Below are 13,769 nucleotides of genomic sequence, written 5' to 3' on the forward strand. Positions count from 1 at the left end.
TCTCTTAGATTTTTTTGCTTAGGTGCTGGGAAATGGGTAAACATATCTCACAGAAGCACATGTTTTAAACATAAACTGCCCCCAAAGCGTTGGTTGTAAGTAAAGAGGTCAGAAGGTCAGAAGGTGAAGGGTGGCTTTTTTAAAGAGTACTGTTGCTAAAGGGTTAAAGCACTATCCTCTCATACCTCCATGTGGATTTTAAAAAATGATGCTTCCCTACAGCTGGCACAGGATCTTACTGCATTGCAGCAAGTGTTGACCTGCCTGTAAAAAAAGAAATTGTGTGCAGAATGATGGAGAGCCAGTGGAGCATCTTCCTTGGACACGGCTGCCTTAGATGCCTTCAGAGCTGCACATAGCCAAGAACAATTCAAATTAAAGTGAGACTTACTTGCAATGTAATAATAATAATAATAATAATAATAATAATAATAATAATAATAATAATAATAATTTATTTATACCCTGCCCAATTGTCTGGGTTGCCCCAGCCACTCTGGGTGGCATAATAATGATGATGATGGTCATAATAATAATAATAATAATAATAATAAGAAGAAGAAGAAGAAGAAGAAGTGACAAAACATCAAACATTAAAAACGTCCCTAAACAGGGCTGCCTTCAGATGTCTTCTAAAAGTTATGTAGTTCTTTATCTCCTTGACATCTGGAAGGAGGGCATTCCACAGTGGGGTGCCACTACGCTTCTTGTAGTGAGGGAACCACCAGAAGGCCCTAGGAGCAGGACCTGTTTCTGTTGGATACCTGGTTCGCGACTCTCTCAGTGGCGGTGCCTGGCTCCTTTTATTCTGCAAATGAATGCTCCCATGGAACAGATTCAGTGTGTGGCAGGAACGATTTCAGTCAGCAGAGGCTGCTCCATTAGGGCGAATGGGGCACCCCTCAGCCAACCCCCACTTGCTTGCCTCCTTACTTACAACCAGAGCACTACTCCCATCAACCCCAGCCATAGCAGATTACAACAATTCCAACCTCATTATAAGTCCCAGGGTACAGTCTGAAGGCACACAAGGCCACCATCTTGCTGAAGCTAAGTATGTCTAGGTATGGTCAGTGACTGAGGCTGGGCGGATGACTGCATGGGAACTACATCTTGGGTTCCAGGATGGAAGCGTGTTGGGTTATAAACATAATAAAATAATTTGCAGTTTTAAAAAACAGGACACACTAAGAAGTCAGAATAACAACATAATAGGACCATGCACGCAAGGTTAAAATTCACTAAGAAACCTGGCCAAAAAAAGTCTAAACTGCCTACTGAAGACATCAGAGAAGGGCCCATACTAAGAACTCCCTGCGAATTTGGAAGGTTCATATTAAAAAGGAAACCAAATGAATGTCATCTCTATGCATAAATTCTAGCAGTTCTGTAAGCTGAGGGAACACCAGACCAGTGAGATCAACTATGCTATAGTGGCGGTACTTTCACACATTAATTCAAGTGGATTGGCCAGTTTATGTAGACTGTAGATCTCTAGTATAAACCAGCTGGGAGATGTGGACTTTGGGGGAGTAAGTGGACTGCTTTGTTCAGGGCAAAGCTTCTTATAAATCCTTTGCCTTTATTTGCTTCTCACAGTAACTCTTGCTTTTCAGATTGAGCTGTCTAATGCTAATGTGTTCTGCCAGGAGTGTTTGTGCTTTGGTGGGGCCAGTTTGGTCCTAGCCTCCCTAATGAAATCGCCAGTGTCAGGGGTTTAGGAGCAGAGGCACGGGCAAGGGAGGAAACAGAGAGCGAAGGGGAGGAGGCAGAAGAAAAGATGAGTGATGACGACGACCCGAGATCTCCTAGTCTTTCCAGTGAATCAGAGGATTCACAGAAAGGAGCACCAGTGGCCAGGGCAAGGGGGGCACCCCAGGAAGATAGAGCCAGAAGGGACTCAGGGGGGAGCAGCTGGAAATCGGGACCAGCGTCACCGCCAGGAAGCAGGGAAGAGGAAGGGAGCCAGGGGGGAAGCGCTGGCAGCTCACCACAGGAGGGAGGGCATGAGTCAGGAGTGGCCACACCTCCATCGGGGAGCGAAGAAACGGTTAAGAGGAAGGTGGAAGGTTGGGCGCGCGCGCCAAGTTCAAATGCAGAGGAAGGCGGCGCAGTAAGCAGCCCCGAAAGGGAACCAGGTCCTAAAGCCCGGCGCAAGGAGGCAGGAGGGTCCGGGTCAGCGTCAGAAGAATCCCGGAAGGAGGAGGCCCCGGGGGGTAGAGGGACCCAGAGGAGGACAGTCAGGCGGAAAAGGTGGAGCAAGGCTAGGATATTAAGTTGGTGCTCACGGGGCGGAGACTCAGACGGAGCTTCGCCGATCTAGCTACTAGACGTAGAGTTTGCGCGCAGCAGCGTGAGAATGGAAACTGTAATTCAATAAAGACTTTTACTTAATGATCGCTGGCTAGCGTGATCCTCTGTGAGCTAGGATCTTCAAGCAGCTCTGACAGTAAGCTCCGTCTCATCATTGTGGGCATCTACAGCCTCGAGGAGGGGAGAGAAACAGGTGCCTACTAGCGAGCTCACGAACGGCAGACGACATGACGGCTGAGCAGCAGATAGAGGACCTCAGAAAAGCAGTGGCACAACTGAACGCCGAGGTTCTCGCATCCAGGAAGAGAGAGGAGGAGGCAGCTGCCGCCTGCAGGGATCTCCAGGTCAGGTTAGACGTGCTGACAAAGCAGACACCCCGGCAGGAGGGAATTGGGTTGGCGAGACGGGCAGGCGGGCTAGTCTCTCACTTCGATGGGAACCTGCAACAGTATCCCAACTTTAGAGCCGACGTACTGTGCGCACTGCAACTGCTGCATAAAGACTTTAGAGATGAACAAGAGAGAGTGGGGTTCATCATGTCCCATCTGCATGGGGATGCGAAAGCATGGCTACGCAATTTATGGAGAGATAAGGATCCGGCGCTCCAGAATGCGGATGCCTTTATTAAAGCGATGGATGGGTGCTTTTTATCAAGTATTGACGTGGATCTTGCACGGAAGGAGGTGCATGGGCTGAGACAAGGGAGGGCCAGCGTCAGGCAGTATCATGCCCGCTTTTTCGCCTTGGTCAGTGCCCTGGAATGGGACAGAGATTCGGCTCCTGTAAGAGACCTCTTTTGGGAGGGGCTGCACAACTCGATTAAAGATGAGATCGCGAGGGGGGAGAGACCCCGAACCACCCAGGAGGTCGTTCAGAGGGCACTGGCAGTGGGGGTGAGGCTGGAAGGACGTCCGTGGAGCAGGGACGAAGGGCGTGGAGGGCGCGAACCAGCCGGGGGCCCCTCCTTCCTTCCCAGAGAAGCAGCGCGGGCGCAATCCACGCCTCCGCCAGGAGGAGGAGCCGAACCTATGGAGGTTGGAGGTGCAAGGGCTCAGTCAGCAACCAGAGCCCTAGCACCGGCAGCAGTGAAAGCGAAGCCTCCTAGAGGGAACAGGAAGTGTTACGTCTGTGAGGAACCAGGGCATATGGCAAAAGAGTGTCCCCAGAGGCCCCACAAGCTCACTGCAGCCTCAGCAATGGTGACTGCAGCAACGCAGCAAGGAGGACCACAGCAGGGAAACGACGCAGTCTGGCTGGAGGAAGAGGCACTGGGGCCCAGCCAGACGTGTTAGTGAAGCAGTCCCCAGAAATTTTGCAGCCCGTGAACCCCCTCCCGCCCAAACCAGTAGTGCGGCTCACAGCATCTCTCCAGCTGCCCAATGGAATCACCATAGACGTGCCAATCACCATCGACTCAGGCAGCAATGCGGACTTTATAGGGCAGGACTTTGTCGACAGGCACGCTGTGCAGTTGCTGCCAGCCACACTGCCCCTGCAGGTTGTCACGGTGGATGGCAGGGAGCTGCTCGGGGGGCAAGTGGTGAAGCAGACGCCACCAATGGTGATGCGACTTGGGAATCACAGAGAAATCATCAGCTTCAACGTCACTCAACTATCTGACACGCCCGTTGTATTGGGCATGAGTTGGCTGGACAAGCACAGCCCAACGATGGCTTGGTACCAGAGGCAGCTGACCTTCGGCTCTTCCTTTTGTGCTGAACACTGCATCGTGCCCAGGCAGGAAGGAGAGGAAGAGGAGTCACAGCTGCTGCTAGGCACGCTGCAAGCGATTCCCCACAAGTACGCTGAATTTTTGGAAGTTTTCTGCGAGAAGGAGGCAGACAGGCTACCCCCTCACAGACCATATGACTGCAAAATTGACCTGCTGCCGGGGGCGGCGCTGCCTAAAGGGAAACTGTATTCCATGTCAGAGGACGAACTGCAAGAACTCAAGGAGTTCATTGATCATAATTTGCAGCGCGGCTTCATCCGGGAGTCCAAGGCAGTGGGGGGCAGTCCCGTATTCTTTGTTAAGAAGCGGGACACGCCCCAAAAGAGACTCGTAGTGGATTACAGGATTTTGAACAGTGTGACTAGGCCATCGGACTTCCCCATGCCCCGAATTGACGACCTCCTCGCGAAGGTACGGAAGGGCAGAGTGTTCACCAAGTTGGACCTGCGGGGGGCGTACAACCTCATTCGCATGCGGGAGGGTGATGAGTGGAAGACAGCCATGTTCACGCCACTGGGGACCTACGAATATAGAGTTATGCCTTTTGGATTGCAAAATGGCTCCCACGTTTTTCAAGCATTTATGCATCACGTGTTGGCGGGACTTCTCTACAAGACGTGCGTCTGTTTCTTAGATGACATCCTGATCTTTTCGGAGTCGCAGCAGGAGCATGACAAGCACGTCAAGGAAGTGCTGAGCAGGCTACAGCAACATAGGCTCTACGCCAAGCTGGAGAAGTGCCAATTTGACGTGACGGAGGTGGATTTTCTGGGCTACAAGCTGTCTGACAAGGGGCTCGCCATGGACAGCGCCAAGGTGCGAGCGGTGTTGGATTGGAAGAGCCCGCGCAACCGGAAGGAGGTCCAACGGTTTGTCGGCTTTGCGAACTTCTATCGCAAGTTTATCAAGGGCTTCGCGATGCAGACGGCGGCCATCACTGACACGCTTAGCTCCAAGAAAAAGAAGTTCATTTGGACAGAGCAGGCGGAGCAGTCCTTTCAGGCACTCAAGCGTCTTTTCGCGTCGGAAGAGCAGCTGCTTCATGTCAACCCCAGCAAGCCGATGAGGGTGGAGACAGACGCTTCGGACAGAGCCGTGGGGGCGGTCCTGCTGCAGAAAGACCCGCAGGGGGTGTGGCGACCGGGAGCGTTTTACTCCAGGAAGCTCAGCAAGTCCGAGCAGAACTACACCATATGGGACAGGGAGTTGCTGGCCATTCACGCAGCGTTCAAGGCGTGGAGGCACTTTCTGATCGGCGCCAAGCACACGGTGCAGGTTTGCACGGACCACAAGAATCTAGAGCACTGGCGCACGGCACAGTTCCTGAATCAGAGGCAGATACGTTGGGCTGAGTTCTTTGCGAACTTCGACTTCCGAATAGAGTATGTCCCGGGGGACACCAACATCATGGCAGACGCTCTCTCCCGTAAGCCACAGTATCTGGAGGACGCAACACCAGCGGCCGCCATGCACATCTTCGCACCGACAGTGTGGGCGTGCGCCGCGGCGACCGTGGACCTAGAGGCGGTGCGACGAGCGTTGCAGGGGGACTCCTTCGCACGAGCAAAGATGGCAGAGGTGCAAAGGGGCAAGGCAGCGGCCGACGGTTTCCAGCTAAGAGATGGATTGCTCATCCGTAAAGGGGCCATCTACGTGCCGGGAGACGAACTTCGAGCCAAGGTGCTGCAGCAGCTGCACGACGCGCCCACGGCCGGGCACTTTGGCAAGGAGAAGACGGTAGAATTAGTAGCCAGGGATTTCTGGTGGCCTGGAATGAGAGGGGAGGTCGCAGACTACGTGGCGAGGTGTGACACCTGCCAGAGGGCCAAACCAGTGCACAAACCGCCGGCCGGACTGTTGGAACCGCTGCAAACTCCGGTCGAACCTTGGGAAAGGGTGGCCCTGGACTTTGTCACGGATCTGCCCAGCTCAAGGGGCAAGACGGCAGTGCTGGTGGTGGTGGACCTGTTTTCCAAGATGGCCCATTTCATTCCGTGTGCTAAGGTGGCCACGGCGGAGCAAACCGCCAAACTGTTCATAGACCACGTGTTCAAGGTTCACGGTCTGCCACGGTCTATTCTGTCCGACCGGGGGCGGCAGTTCATCTCGAATTTCTGGCAGAAGCTGATGGGCTTCCTGAACGTCAAGATCAACCTGGCGTCGGCGAGACACCCGCAGACCAACGGGCAAGCGGAGCGGGTCAATGCCATCATGCAGCAGTACCTGAGATGTTATGCAAATCAACAGCCTGCGACGTGGGTGGATTACCTGCCGCTTGCCGAGTTCGCCTACAACAACACGAAGCACGTGTCCACGGGGGTCACGCCGTTCTTCGCCAACAACGGGAGGCACCCCAGAACCTTCCCAGGACTGGAAAGAATGGGGGAGGGGGAGCCGCAGACAGCAGATGCGTTCGCGTCGGAGCTGCAGGAAGTCCACGATCAGCTGAGGCGCCACCTGGAGCTGGCCAAGCACGCATACAAGGTACAAGCAGACAAGCACAGAAGGGTTGGAGAAGAGCTCCACGTGGGAGACTGGGTTTGGTTAGCAGCCCACGCAGTGCCGGCCAGGTCGTTGGCCAAGAAGAAACTAGGGCATAAGCAACTGGGGCCCTACCAAGTCGAAGAGCAGGTCAACCCGGTAGCTTTCAGACTGGCACTTCCGGAGGGTTCCAGGATGCATCCGGTATTCCACAGATCGGTGCTCACTCCCTACAAGGCACCGCACAGGTTCCAGGAACCCGGAACGGCGCCGAGTCCGGCCAGAGACAGAACAGGGCACGCGGGAGTGGCACAGAAGGAGCGCATCAACGAAGTCACGGAGATTTTGGACTCCAGATGGGGGGAAGAGGGGGTAGAATACTTTCTCGCCAAGGAGGGCACCCCGGCCAGTGCGAACAGCTGGGTGCCGGGCTACGCCTTAGACGAACCTCTGCTCAAAGACGAGTTTCATGCCCTCTTCCCACATAGACCTATGCCAGCAGACTTTTTCGACGACTGGCTTTTCACGCCCACGCTTTCGGCCAGCACGTTCCGGGGGTTCGACTCGGACGAGGAACCGACACGAGACGTCCGTTCCCCGGAGGGGTCACCCTCGGGATCCGCCTCAGAACCCTCGTATTGGTGGGACAATAGGCCAGAGGAGCAGTTCCGCAGAAAGTGGCTGGAATGCTCAGGACGAGCAACGCCGCCAGGAGGAAGTGAGGGAGAGACGGACATGGACATTTTCGGGGATGACCCTGGTTTCGAGCACGGCGGCACAGAGATGGAAGCGGAGGTGACCGTCGTCGACGAGAGCAGGGAGGAAGAACCGGAAGACTTCAGATGGAGGCCCGCCACGGGAAGCGACCGATATCCGACGTTCGTCCCTTTGCAACAGCAGCCCCCAGCTCCAGCACCGGAAGGAGGGGAGGGGGGAATGGGGGGCTTCGAGGGGGGGATGGATGTCAGGGGTTTAGGAGCAGAGGCACGGGCAAGGGAGGAAACAGAGAGCGAAGGGGAGGAGGCAGAAGAAAAGATGAGTGATGACGACGACCCGAGATCTCCTAGTCTTTCCAGTGAATCAGAGGATTCACAGAAAGGAGCACCAGTGGCCAGGGCAAGGGGGGCACCCCAGGAAGATAGAGCCAGAAGGGACTCAGGGGGGAGCAGCTGGAAATCGGGACCAGCGTCACCGCCAGGAAGCAGGGAAGAGGAAGGGAGCCAGGGGGGAAGCGCTGGCAGCTCACCACAGGAGGGAGGGCATGAGTCAGGAGTGGCCACACCTCCATCGGGGAGCGAAGAAACGGTTAAGAGGAAGGTGGAAGGTTGGGCGCGCGCGCCAAGTTCAAATGCAGAGGAAGGCGGCGCAGTAAGCAGCCCCGAAAGGGAACCAGGTCCTAAAGCCCGGCGCAAGGAGGCAGGAGGGTCCGGGTCAGCGTCAGAAGAATCCCGGAAGGAGGAGGCCCCGGGGGGTAGAGGGACCCAGAGGAGGACAGTCAGGCGGAAAAGGTGGAGCAAGGCTAGGATATTAAGTTGGTGCTCACGGGGCGGAGACTCAGACGGAGCTTCGCCGATCTAGCTACTAGACGTAGAGTTTGCGCGCAGCAGCGTGAGAATGGAAACTGTAATTCAATAAAGACTTTTACTTAATGATCGCTGGCTAGCGTGATCCTCTGTGAGCTAGGATCTTCAAGCAGCTCTGACAGCCAGTGTCTCTTTTCTAAAGCAATTACACCTGAGGCTCTGTGCTGCGCGACACAGGGAGCATGGTGCTGTCATTTGGTCCTTGCGTGGCACAGTAATCACTGCATGGACACACTGCTGATTTCATTGCTGGAAAGCAATTTGTGAAATGAAGGAAATGCAAAAAAAAGTAACAATAGTAACTGAAAAATCAGAGCGTCAACTGACAGCTGTTGGCTCCCAGTATGAGTTTGTGTGGATCACTTGAGCAAAACAGAAAAACCCATGAAATAAATTATATTTCAGAAAGAGCAAATTTTAGAGACGCAGTTCATTATGTTTAAACTATTTCTATAGTACCTTCAATGTAAACACCAAAAGGCGGTGTACAAAAAGGCACTAATATTTATATGCAGAATAAATGAAGTCAACTTTATGCCAAAACAGCCACATCAGGTTCTTATGAACAACTGGTATCCACGTCCAGCAAGGGCTGGAGAGAATAAATAAATAGCAGTTGTCAGAATGCCAATCAGTGTCTGTTTTAATTCAGAGAAGAGGTGATCTGAAAGAGAAGGTACCGCTACCAAAAGGGCTGCCTTGCATTCATAAGAGGTTGGGTAGAGAAAGACCATAGCTTAACAGCGGATGGCATAGTGAAGTTTGCGCGGTGTAAACTGACTGGTGGAGCCAATCTGGCTTTCCTGATGGCGCATTTGCACTTTGCAAACCTCCTCTCCATCTCAGTGTGTTGCAGTGACTCAGCCGGATGGAGGTCAGGTGGGCAAAGCAGCCCCACCACCATCTGCTGCTGGCACAGCCTTTGAACATATTCTACAAATTTGTGTGTGACCAGCATTAGAGCCTGTTACACATTTACTAAATGTTTGGAAATTATAATCAACGGCACATTTACCATAACAGGATTTCTTGCTAGTTTGCTAGAATTTGGGTAGGGCAATTGGTGCGAGGAGAGAAAACTGTTCTATTATAATTGATAAGACTCACATTTTCCCCCCACATTTCTTACATGAAAAGTGGGACCCCTGCCCCTATTATTTCCACAAATATTTTGCCTCACTTAAAAGTGGCATCTTACAGGTAAGGTAAAGGTAAAGGACCCCTGGACGGTTGAGTCCAGTCAAAGGCAACTATGGGGTTGCAGCGCTCATCTCGCTTTCAGGCCGAGGGAGCCGGCGTTTGTTCACAGACAGCTTTCCGGGTCATGTGGCCAGCATGACTAAACCACTTCTAGCGCAATGGAACACTGTGATGGAAGCCAGAGCACACAGAAACACCCTTTACCTTCCCGCCGCAGCAGTACCTATTTATCTACTTGCATTGGTGGGCTTTTGAACTGCAAGGTTGGCAGGAGCTGGGACAGAGCAACAGGAGCTCACTGCATTGCAGGGATTTGAACTGCTGATCTTCCCATCGACAAGCTCAAGAGGCTCAGTGGTTTAGACCACAGTGCCACCCGCGCTTGCATCTTGCATCTTACAGTTGGGATACTCGCTCACCAAAGCAGGATAGAGTTTTTCAAGAGGCTAGATTGTTCTCAGAAGCTATTTTGGACTGAATAATTATTGAATTATAAGTAAGTAAGTGAATCAAAATAGGATGAATTAATTCTCGATTCAGATATTTAAATAACCTAGTATTGTACATGCTGTGAAATGGACAATATCACACTAATCTTGTGCAGTTTAATCATCCATGCCTTTGTAACTTCCTGGTAGACTATGGTAATATATTTTTCTGGGGCTGCCTTTTAGGATTCCTCATAAATTTGCGTAATAATAGAATGTAGAATTCTGCCGTCATATTGTACTAGTGATCAAGAATCAACACTGGCTTCTTGTTACTTTCTGATGATAGCAATTGAAGCCATGGGCTTTAACTTGTCAAGCCCCAAACGCCTTGGATGAAATATATTTCTCCACCCGGTTTAAGATCACCAAGAGCACTGCATCTTTGCATTCATGTAGAGTCTGTTCCTCAGTTATGAAAGTCCCGCAAGTCCAAGCTCCTTGCAGAAGTAATATAAAACTTCTAACATGTCATTTTGGGGTAGATCATTCCTGTGAGGTGCTGTCACTCTCATAGTTTTGTTTCTGTTTGGTTTTATCCTGTCTGTGCTTTTCTTGGTTACTGTTGGCTATTTGGAATCTTCTCAATTGAAGGCAATTTACAGATAAAATAACTTTTTTTGTCCACCACACATCATACAGACTCATGCTTTCGTTATTTCATTTTATTGAATGTGTTTTTATACTGCCCTCCTATTAAAATTTTCCAGGTTATTTTACAGTAGGCCATAAAACACAATAAACAAGAGCAATTGAGAAAACAGTAAGTTATATCACTACAAGTTTGTACTAAAAACAACCACAAAAGAAATAAAAAGACAAACACTTCAGTTTAACAGAGTTATGATGTCCAGTGAAATTAGCTGGCAAAATTATGCAGGATTGAGATGGGTCATGACCTATTCCTTCCCCCCTCCTCACCAATGGCAGTAACTCAGGCAATTAATTGGCCACCAGGGAATATCACTTTGTGCAATGAATATGCCACCTGACAGCCATTGACCAAGCCTTCTGCAGGCCCGTAGTGCTGTTTACACTTCATTCACTCTTTTAAAGATGTTCTTACAGAGTGTGGCTAGGAGCTAATTTATTTTTCATGAAGACAATGATTCCAGAGAACAAGATAGGAACTTAAATCATGTTTGTTGCAATGCAGTCTCCCAAAAGCGGGGAAAAGTGGTGATCTACCAAATAATTCAAAAGGGTAGAATGGATTTTGGAATCCATTCATTTGAGCTCTCAGTCTGTTGCCTGTTTTTGGCAGGGGTTGTACATGAAGAGAGCTTGTCTTTTTCATCTTCCATGTATGCTCCAAAGCAGGCTTCCTCAGCCTTGGCCCTCCAGATGTTTTTGGCCTACAACTCCCATGATCCCTAGCTAGCAGGACAAGTGGTCAAGGATTATGGCAACTGTAGTCTCAAAACATCTGGAGGGCCAAGGTTGAGGATGGCTGCTCCAGAGCAAGGGTTACCAAAGTGTCACCAGTGGATGCGCATGCACTTAAAGAGATCTCCCCTGGTACCCACAGGGTCCCTTCCCCCTGCCTTTCCTCCTGGTTTGCAAATGCAGCCATGCACCCAAGAAGGTTGGCAACCCTTTCCCCAGCATGTTCTGGACTTGGGTGGGGTGGAATCCATAAAAAGGGACCAAAGATTAATGAATGGAGTGCAAATTCCAAAGGTACTTTTCATGTTTTGTTTTGATTCCCCACCCCCTGCCCCTGAACTATTGGGCCTAAGGTCATTGAGGGAATGGAAGTTCGTGCAGGTAGACGGGAATTGTGGACCCATGCCTAGAGTCATAGTTCAGTGGTAGGGTACATGCTTTGCCTATGTCCTCACTGTGGAAGGATGTGTGGGTCCAGAATTGGCCTCCACAGTCACTTATGGACTCAACTGTTAAAACTGTGTTTGTGGAAGACAATCTTACTTGGCTATGAGTGATTTCCAAAGAAGAAGACATGCTTTTGCACACAAAAGGTTCAATTCCTAGCATCTCTGGGCAGGGCTGGAAAGGACTCCTTTCTGAAATCGTTGAGAACATGTGCTAGTCAGTGTAGAAAATGCTGAGCTAAATGGATCACTGATCTTATTCTGTACATGTTTTCAATCTCAGTGTCTAGGACTATAACTTTATTAAAAAGCTTCTTGATTATCGTAATTCCTCAGCCCCTTTCCATCTTCTCTTAGACCTTCAAGCTGGTGACCTGGTCTGTGTTTGACAGAATATTTATGGATTAGCCAGGAGTCTATTATCAAGAAAAATGGGCAATTTGGGGTCTCATTTAAACTTACAAATCAGTCACTGTCTGTAATCATAGCCAATTAGGCTCCTTTTGTCATCTTCCTCCATTTAAGTTTCCTCCTAACATTTCTCCTACACAAAATTAGAGAAAGTTCAAAGAAAGTATCTTGCAATCCTGTACACACTTTCTTGGGAGTAAATGGGGATTTAATATTGTAAATGGGTCACTGAGATACCAGAAAAGGGTTGGTTTTCTTGGCGTGGGGATATGAGCTGACATTTTGATGATAACAATATTGTGTGGACACTACAAAAAAACTTGCATGCATGATACTGATTCAACAATAAACATTCATACAGGGCCGTCTTACCCATAGGCACTAGGGGTGTGGGGCACCCGGGCGCCGGGCTCTCAGGGGCTCCAGGCCAAGAGTCCAGGGCCTGAGAGTTGAGTCAGGGAAGAGCCTGCCCGTTGGTCAGAGCACCATGGCGGACTCTTCTGCTGCCAGCTGCTCTGCGCCGTGAGTTCAGGGGCGACTGAGCCAGTGAGACGCTGAGGTGGCTGGTCTGCTCTGCCCTCCTGCACACCTGGGATTGGGCAACCTGGGGGTGTGTGCGCTGGGCAGATCTTTGCACCCCGGCGCCGCATATGCTTAAGACAGCCCTGCATCCACATGATATCACCTAAGTCACGTTTATCTCAGTGCGACTTTTTTCTGTATAGGAGTTAGTTCTCCTTAAAGATAAAGAACACAACCCTCTACAGTGGTGCCTCGGGTTAAGAACTTAATTCGTTCCGGAGGTCTGTTCTTAACCTGAAACTGTTCTTAACCTGAAGCACCGCACTAGCTAATGGGGCCTCCTGCTGCTGCCGGGCCGCTGGAGCCTGATTTCTGTTCTCATCCTGAAGCAAAGTTCTTAACCTGAAGCACTATTTCTGGGTTAGCGGAGTGTGTAACCTGAAGCGTATGCAACCTGAAGCATATGTAACCAGAGGTACCACTGTATTGTCCTGTGGAAATTTTTTGAAGAGAAATGTGTTAGGGTTCTCTTTTATTCTTCAAGAACCAGCTTTCTGGTGTAGTATCAATTTGAGACTTGCCTCCCTTCCTGGATGTGTTAATATGTTTTCGTTTAAAAAGATTTGTATACCTCCTCCTTGTAATAAAACCTCTAAGTGGCTTACAAGAAACATTTAATTATCAACTAAAACCAGTTGATTTTTCTGGTGTAGCACCCCCCTTTTTTTGTACCACTAGGTTTGTAGCTATTCAGATGCCTTTGTGAGCTTGTTTCTTACATCATGTTTTCTTCACAGAGCCATTTGCACAGTGAGTAATACACACAAAGTCTGTTTCAGAAGAATAATTAAAAACAACAACAACAACCCCACAGTAGTTTTGTAGAAAAGATCAAATCAGACAACAGATGGGAGCCTCAGGCTGGAAACCCTTCAAACCACTCTGTCTATCCCTCGGGACTCCCCCCAGGCCACCCTCGGTATTCAGGGTAGGATTCTTCTCAGGAACCCCATATGTGGAAGCCCTGCACAAGGACTTCTGCATGTGCAATGCGGCTGCCCCCCTCTGTTTCTCCTGCACACTTTCTGAACCCCCCAATTGACTGTGGTTGGAATGTGACTTTGAACTGTGATAATGCCTCTTGCTTGGGAGATGGAAAGATGGGGGTAGGGTTGCAGAAACCTCTGATGCCTGGAATGTAGCCTTT

General features: G+C 50.4%; 1 protein-coding gene across 2 annotated transcripts in view; it reads left to right on the forward strand.

Annotated features, from left to right (window-relative positions):
• Nucleotides 1-13,769, forward strand: part of KCNK10 (potassium two pore domain channel subfamily K member 10) — an 88,210-nt gene that overhangs the window by 36,950 nt on the left and 37,491 nt on the right. The gene's annotated exons all lie outside the window — the stretch shown is intronic.

The sequence above is a fragment of the Podarcis bocagei genome, assembly GCF_964188305.1.
Source record: "Podarcis bocagei genome assembly, chromosome: 1".
Taxonomy (NCBI): domain Eukaryota; kingdom Metazoa; phylum Chordata; class Lepidosauria; order Squamata; family Lacertidae; genus Podarcis; species Podarcis bocagei.